Raw genomic sequence first — 8,346 nt, 5'->3', positions numbered from 1 at the left:
GCCGTAACCATGGCGACCGGTGCTGCCACCCTCTTCTATGGGGTCGCCACATCACTCCCTCCCCAGCGACATTGCGTAGCCGTCGCGACAACTACGGGATGTAGCTGTCCAGATGGGCTGGCCACCGGACTCTCCTGCCAGTCCGTGTGGTTGCTTGTCGGCCAGTTTCTTGCTGTGGTTCTGCATTTTCTTGGGGGGCTCTCTCTGGGGGCTCTCCGCTGCTTTCCATGTATGCCGGCTTTATGCGGTCTACCGATACGGTGACATTGGAATCCTTAATTCTCAGTGTGAAGAACTTCGGTCCCCTCTTCAACACCCTGTATGGACCATCGTATGGAGGCTGTAACGGACCCTTGGCAGCGTCGTGTCTCAGGAACACCTGATCACTGGTGTGCAGGTCTTTGAAGATAAAGGTTGATCTTGTTCCATGACGCCGCGGTGGACTGGGTCTCAACCTCGCCATTTGGGACCGCAATCTCTCTGCTAGTTCCGCTGTGTTGGGTCCTCCGTTTCGTTGTGGAGCCAGAAACTCTCCCGGTAGCCGTAGCGGTTGACCATATACCAGTTCTGCTGACGTGGCATTAAGGTCTTCCTTCCATGCCGATCGGATTCCCAGTAACACTGTCGGTAGGGCTTCCGTCCACCCTTCGTCTTGGTGGCACATGATCGCGGCTTTAAGCTGCCTGTGGAACCTCTCCACCATCCCATTTGCTGCAGGGTGGTATGCGGTTGTCCTTATGTGTGTCGATCCCGTCAACCTATTCAGTTCCTTGAATAGAGTGCTCTCGAATTGTCGTCCTTGATCGGTAGTTATTCGTAGGGGGCATCCGAATCTTGCAATCCAACCACTGACGAATTTCTTTGCAACCGTTTCTGCCGTGATATCTTCCATAGGGATAGCTTCTGGCCAGCGAGTAAACCTATCAACGCATGTCAATAAGTACTTGTAACCGGCGGACTGTGGTAAGGGACCAACTATGTCTATGTGAATGTGGTCAAATCGATTTTCCGGTGGCTGGAACTCTCCCACAGGTGCAATGACGTGCCTCGTTATTTTTGATTTCTGGCAAAATATGCACTCTTGGGCCCATCTTCTGCATTCCTTCTTCATACCCGTCCAGAAATATCGTTGGGTCACTAATTTAGCTGATGCTTTTACCCCTGGGTGCGCCAATTGATGGATTAGTTCGAACGCCTGTTTCCTAAATTTCGCTGGCAAGTACGGCCGTTGCGTTTCTGAAGATACATCACAATAGATGGTCGTCTCTTCGCCTGGAATAGGTATCTTGGCAAACTGCTTGTCGGGATCTCGTAGCAGTTGTGACAGTTCTGTGTCATCCTCCTGCGCTCGTGCTATTGCTTGAAAGTCCATCCCGGAAATTGCTTCTATTCTTGACAGTGCATCCGCTACCACGTTTTCTTCTCCCGATACATGTCGAACATCTGTTGTGAACTGGCCTACAAAGTCTATGTGCCTAAACTGTCTTGGCGAACATTTCTCTGGCTTCTGTTGGAACATGTATATAATAGGCTTGTGGTCAGTGAAAATAGTAAAAAATTTTCCTTCTACCATATGGCGGAAATGCCGGACTGCACTATATATTGCCAACAACTCCCGGTCGTAAGTGCTGTATCTCCTTTCTGTTCCTGACAATTTCCTTGTGAAGAATGCCAACGGCTCCCACCCTTTGGGCGTCTTCTGCTGTAGGACTGCTCCGAGTGCTACATCTGATGCGTCCGTCACCAATGCCAAGTCTGCCCCTGGTTTTGGGTGGCTGAGGAGGGCTGCGTCTGATAAGCTATCCTTGCACTTTCCGAATGCTTCTTCCAACGCGTTGGTCCATGCAATCTTTGCCTTGTCTTTCTTTTTAGATCCTTTTAGCAACTCGTTGAGGGGCGCCTGCAATTTTGCAGCACCCGGAACAAAACGCCGATAGAAGTTTATCATCCCCAAAAACTGCCTTAATTGTTCGATTGTAGCTGGTCGGGGAAATCTTTTCACCGCAGCTACTTTGTCTGCTTGGGGTTTGGTTCCATTTTCTGACACCTCGTATCCTAGAAATCTTACAGTTTTTGCTCCGAAAACGCACTTTGCTGTGTTGACTAAAACGCCATATTCTTGAAACCGTGAAAAAAGTTTTCGTAAGTGGTTAATATGTTCTTCTTCGTTTTCTGACGCTACCAGCACGTCGTCAATATATACGTAGCAGAAATCCAATCCCCTTAGGACTTCGTCCATAAACCGCTGGAAGGTCTGTGCCGCGTTTCTGAGTCCGAAGGACATAAACGGGAATTCAAATAACCCAAACGGGGTGGAAATAGCTGTTTTTTTTATGTCTTCATTGTGTACAGGGATTTGGTGGTATGCGCGCACGAGATCAATTGTAGAAAATAACTTCTTGCCATATAAGGTACTGGCGAAATCTTCTATATGCGGTACTGGATACCTATCTGGTATAGTGCGGGCATTCAACGCTCTGTAGTCCCCGCATGGTCTCCATTCTCCGTCGTGCTTAGGTACTAGGTGTAATGCTGATGACCAACTACTGTCTGATGGTCGAGCGATTCCTTCGTTCAACATGGTCTTGAAAGTCTCTTTTGCGATCTGCAACTTCTCCGGTGCGAGGCGGCGCGGCTTGCAACTTGCTGGTGGTCCTTCAGTGGTTCTGATATAATGCACAGTATGATGTTTCATTGTTCTGTTTTTATTTCCTGTCGGCCGCGTTATCTCTGGAAACTCTGTTAGTAGATGGTGAAATGTTGATGTGCCACAAATTGCTTTCACCTGCTCTACTTTTGCTGTTCCTATTGCTCGGCCCCTCACTGAAACAGTTGTGAGATTATCCATCAGTTTCGCATTTTTCAAATCAATCAAAAGACAAAAATGTTTGATGAAATCAGCGCCAATAATAGGCCTTGATACGTCGGCTATTACAAATCTCCATTTGTATACCCGACGTAGTCCCAAGTCGACGTCTACCTCCTTCCAACCGTACGTTTTTATCGTAGATCCGTTCGCGGCGAATAGAAGGTATGATGTCGCTATTTTGCGACCCGGCAATATTGACTTCGGAAGGACGCACAGGTCAGAACCGGTGTCGACTAGGAACCGTAGTTTACTGACCTTGTCTGTTACGTATAGGCGGCAAGAAGTGGGGCTGGGGCTGCTTTCCGCCATTAGCGCCTGCCCTGGAAGTTTTCCGCCTGGTTAAACCTGCGCGGTGGCGTGTTCCTGCGGCCTCGGGGACTCTGTTGTCGTGGTTGCCAGCGTCGGCTCCTCGCTGGGGAGTGTGATGGCCTTGATTCTTTCCGATTCGTCTCGTTCGTTTGTAGTAGCCGTCCCATCATCGTGGTCAGGTCATCTACCTTTTGATTTAATGTTTGGAACTCTCCCCGTGTCACATACTCATCATCGGTTTGCCGCCTCTTCTCTCTGCGGTCTGTCATCGCTGCCACGTGGGGGCTGCTGTCGTACCACCTGTCTGCCTTCCTGGTCAGCTTATCCAAATCGGTTTCGTCGCTCATTGCCAGTTGCAAGCTTAGTCCCTCTGGCAGCCTGCTCTCCCACGTGGTTCTCAGCAGATCCTCCGACATTTCCTGGGCCGCCAATATCCGGAGGTCTCTCAGGAACTGTGATGGCTTCCTGTCGCCAATTTCCTCGCGTTCGAGGAGTCTGCGATGTCTCTGTCGTTGGCCGACTCCTAACCTCTCCAAAATTTCCTTCTTCAGGAAGGTATATCGCTTGAGTTTCGGGGGGGCCACGTGGATGTCCCAAATCTCCGTCATCACCTCGCGAGGCAAACACGCGATTGTTCTGCAGTATCGCGTGTTTTCGCTAGTGATTCTGGCGGCTTCGAAGCTCGCCTCCATCTGTGCGAACCATATTTGGGGGTTCTCGGCCCAAAAGGGGGGGAAGGGGGGCACGGGCGCCCCCAAAAAGTCAAGATTTACCGTGCTTTGGTTGCGGTCGCTGTTCTCCGCGTTTTCCTCCATGTTGTTCTGCACATTGTTCTCCCCGCCTGCTTCGGCGGCGCCGTTGTCTGCTTCACCGTCGGACATCGTGTTTCCAAGATTGTCGGGAAGAATAGGGGGGATGGGGGTGCGCGCTGTCTATCACGTCGGGGTCACCACTGTGGGTCTCGGGGGAACAGGGTAGTTCCTCCCCCACGAGTTAGGGCCGAATGGTCGAATGACAGCTCCACTGCCGTAACCATGGCGACCGGTGTTGCCACCCTCTTCTATGGGGTCGCCACATCTCAATGGATTAATTATTTAATTAATTGTTATTTCGTGTTCTTCAGCTTCTGGAAATACAGTGATTTATGTAATGCTACAGTATTTGTAATTAATTGTCCAGGAAGGCGCATTGGGGTCTTCCTGTCAAGCCTTCTTGGTATATATCTACATCGGTCTCCGTAACGAGACAGAATGTTAAATTACAAAAAAGGCAAATATCGGAAGGCAAAGATCGAAAATCGAAAGATCTTAAGTCGAAAGATAAAAAAGGGTGCATGGTAAATGGTACATACTCACTTAATTTGCGCGAGCAGGATACAACAGGAACAAGAGGAACAGGCTTTTCCTCCCGTATTAATGTGCACGCGCAGAATACGGGAGGAAATGCCTGTTCCTCTTGTTCCTGTTGTATCCTGCTCGCGCAAATTAATGTGTATGTACCGTTTACCATGCACCCTTTTTTTTATCTTTCGACTTAAGATCTGTCGATTTTCGATCTTTGCCTTCCGATATTTGCGTTTTCGGGCGTTTCACATTCGGGCCCGTGGCGGAGACCGGATAAATATACATATATATTACTTTCATGCTAAAATAAAATATACGGGAGCATCATCGAGAGAACAAAAAATTTTATTATTTAATATTACAATCAGGTGACCACATATATTTTCCGTTGCAATGTGGTTCGCATGAAAAAAAATGCTTATCGAAATCAATTTTTTAACACATACATTGAAGTAATTTAAAATAGTAATTTATAGATACAAAAAAAATTCTTCAAAATAAAAACAAACCTGAAAAATCAAAAAAAGGACATATTACTATTTATACTGCTCTTTATTACTATTACTAAAAATAGTAATAATTAATAATAAAAAATATTATTTAGCCCCCATAATTAAAAACAGATTTTTATGTGTATTTTACCACAGAGCGAATTTCTTTTATTGAACTTTCATTACATGAAATACATGTTATTTAAAAACTTTTCACAGGATTCATAAAAATTCCAAAACACTAGCAGATCCAGAAAATGGTAAGGAGGGGGGTGGGGGGCATTCAAATTGAAAGTATAATATACAAAAAAAATATCTTATTAAAAGCCCTAGGCCATACATTTTAAGGATTTATGTATTTTTTGTATATTATAGATACAGTTTTGATAGTTAAAATAAGGATTTGGAAAAATTTAAACATGTATGTATGTATGTATGTATGTATAATATGTTAAGGTGACCATTCAGTACTGGTTTTTATTTGGATATCTGACCTGGTAAATCGTAAGATAAAACCAGTACACTTTTTTATGTATTATAATAGATTTTTTTTATCTAAATGGATAAATATACAATGTCTTCGGTGAAAATGATGTCTCAAATGTTGTTTCCATTTACCAGGAACAAATACACCAGCCGAAGGATTTTTTACTTTAATGAACAACATATAATTCAATGACAAAATATGTATTTCATTTTCGAAAACGGTTACAAGTCCAATCCGGGACATCTGGTCACCGTACATATGTACATACATACGAGTATATTACAATCATGATAAATGTACACTCACAAAAAACCAGTATTTCTTGCATGTAACAGTAAAATAAGTAAAAACAGGAGAATAATAAATACGTCAATTTGGAAAATTTGTGAGTTTGTTATTAAGAACGAGATTTTGAAATTTTCCATATTTAATTAAGAAGAAAGCTCAGATCCCTCTTTTTCGTATCGACTTACACCAATTAACAAAAGCGGCCTTGAAAATGATACTTTAACTTTTAAATCATTCCACAAGATGCACCAATTAAATAAATATGCCACAAATATATTACTCTCCTCCAAAATGTTGCGCAAACACTTTTAGACACATCGTATGTACACCGTCTGACGGAATATTTACTGAAAAACGACAAATAAGTATAACTAAAAGGAACATTTTATTTATAACTGCACAATAACTAAGTGTTTGAAAATAAATAAAATACCGCAGAGTTGGCATTATAAATTCATTTTGTAGGTACATAGAATTCTGAGATTTTGTGACAGAGATTGTTTATGTACAATACAATGGAAAAAATTAAAATTATGATATCGGTATGCCTATATTCGGCCTTGAAAGCAAAATATACTGAGAAATGATGTTCGATAATGATCAACAGCGAATTTCTGCAATTATTATACGAAACACCTTATAAATTTGTAAGAATTATTATCAAAAATAACACTCGGAGTATTTTTACATAAATAAATGTAAGAATTGAAGACATAATTCACTCGCCTGTCACACGTTGTATGAAAAAGGAAGTCGAAGAGAACTTTTCTTTTATTCAAAATCATGACGCTGTCGTTGAAAATTCATTTCTTTAATACTGTAGATATAAAACCTTTTGTGAAATTTATAAAGAAATTGACGAAAAAAAACTCAAATAAAGGTAAAACTTTATAATTGTACTTTTTCGCAAAAGTAAAATTATTCAGTACTCGCTTCAAACACGTATAATAAAAGCGAGTCGCATTTAACCGGCTGCAGAACAAAAGTGAAATGAATATTTGCACGCAATTCTTTACGGTTTTTGCATCGTTTCATTATGTAGCAGTGTTTCCCAAAATTTTCATCATGCTTGTACTTTTCTGTAAATATATTAGGATGTACATAAATACATAGGACGGGAGAGGGAGAGGATATCGTGTAATTGTATGAAAATTAACAATTCCTGCATAACTAAAAGCCTATCTGATAAAATTTCCTATTATAATATGAGTCGTTACAATTGAAAGTTTATATATATATATATATATATGTATGTAGATTCGCCATGTTTAAGCTGTTTATATTACAAACACTGAGCGAAGCCGGGTAAAACAACTAGTGTACAATAAAATGTTGTCGTATTGGATCGGTATAGAAAAGTTTAAATTGTAATTCACGAAGTATTTATTTTATTTATTGAAATATCAACAGACAACAAGATGTAGTAATGCATAAAAACAAATAGTAAATATATAATATATATAACATCCGAGTCCAATTACAGATTTTTACAAAGATAAACAAATGAAAAAGATAAATACAAGATAAACAAATGAAAAGGAAAAGAATAAAAGCTATAACATGACTAAATAGCACATTGCATAACTAAACTGAAGTGTTAAAATATTGGAAAAAGGTTATAAAATATAATGGAAGATGAAATGGATCAATCGGTCAAGATTCTCTTGATGTTAGTTCTGAATTGATGTAGGGAAATACCGAACAGATCAAACTCATTCAGCTTCCCGTTAAACATACGATAAACACGCTGCAGATAAGAATATTTTTGAGAATTAGTATTGAAAGGATTAAGTGAAAAGAGTGCAACGTGTCTAGAATACCTAACTGGGATCCTAAAATCAACCTTACTCAGTAAATGAGAACAATCAAGGAAACCATTTATGAGGTTAAAGAAGAATGTAGCATCAGTAAGTCGTCGCCTGACAGAAAGATTGTTAAAAGATAGGATTTTTAAAATATCTGGAACAGTAGAGTGAGTATATTTATATTTATTTTTGAATACAGTTCGAAAAACGCTAAAATATGAAATTTTAACAATATAACAGATCGAGCAGAAATATAGAGGTAATTTTTGAAAAAAAATTACACGGAAAAGATTAAATGTTCACCTGAAAAATAGGCGCGCCGAGAAAAATGGGATCGTCGCTCAAAAGCGAATATTAGAACACTGATTGATGGGAATGAATTTACAAAATTTCACATCCATTAAATAACAGTTTCCATTTTGAACCAGTCACAGTCTCATTACTTATTCTTATACGTAGTGAATTAATTTTTAATAGAATTAAAAGTGCACCGCTCGATAATTTAGCAAATAACTACAATGCATACCTATGTATGTAAGGACATACAGTGTTTGAGAAGAGGAAACGGATGTCCATTATCAATTTATACCACAGTACTGTGATGAAATCTGTCACGTCTTTTATACCGTGGTCAATTACTCCTGTAAGGATACGTCTGAGGTATCCTTTGTGAGCTGATAATGTACGTACTATTGCTCTATACGAGCATAAGCTACAGGCATTATCTAATTTCTAGCATTATGTCTGAATTTAA

General features: G+C 40.9%; 1 protein-coding gene across 1 annotated transcript in view; it reads right to left on the bottom strand.

The window, feature by feature from the left end:
* The window catches only part of LOC143909810 (uncharacterized), a 231,333-nt gene that overhangs the window by 211,818 nt on the left and 11,169 nt on the right, over positions 1-8,346 (bottom strand). The window lies entirely within an intron of this gene.

This window comes from Arctopsyche grandis, chromosome 3 (genome assembly GCF_051622035.1).
Source record: "Arctopsyche grandis isolate Sample6627 chromosome 3, ASM5162203v2, whole genome shotgun sequence".
In the NCBI taxonomy this organism is placed as follows: domain Eukaryota; kingdom Metazoa; phylum Arthropoda; class Insecta; order Trichoptera; family Hydropsychidae; genus Arctopsyche; species Arctopsyche grandis.
Note: the sequence above shows the minus strand (reverse complement) of the source record. Positions and strands in the feature narration are given on the sequence as shown.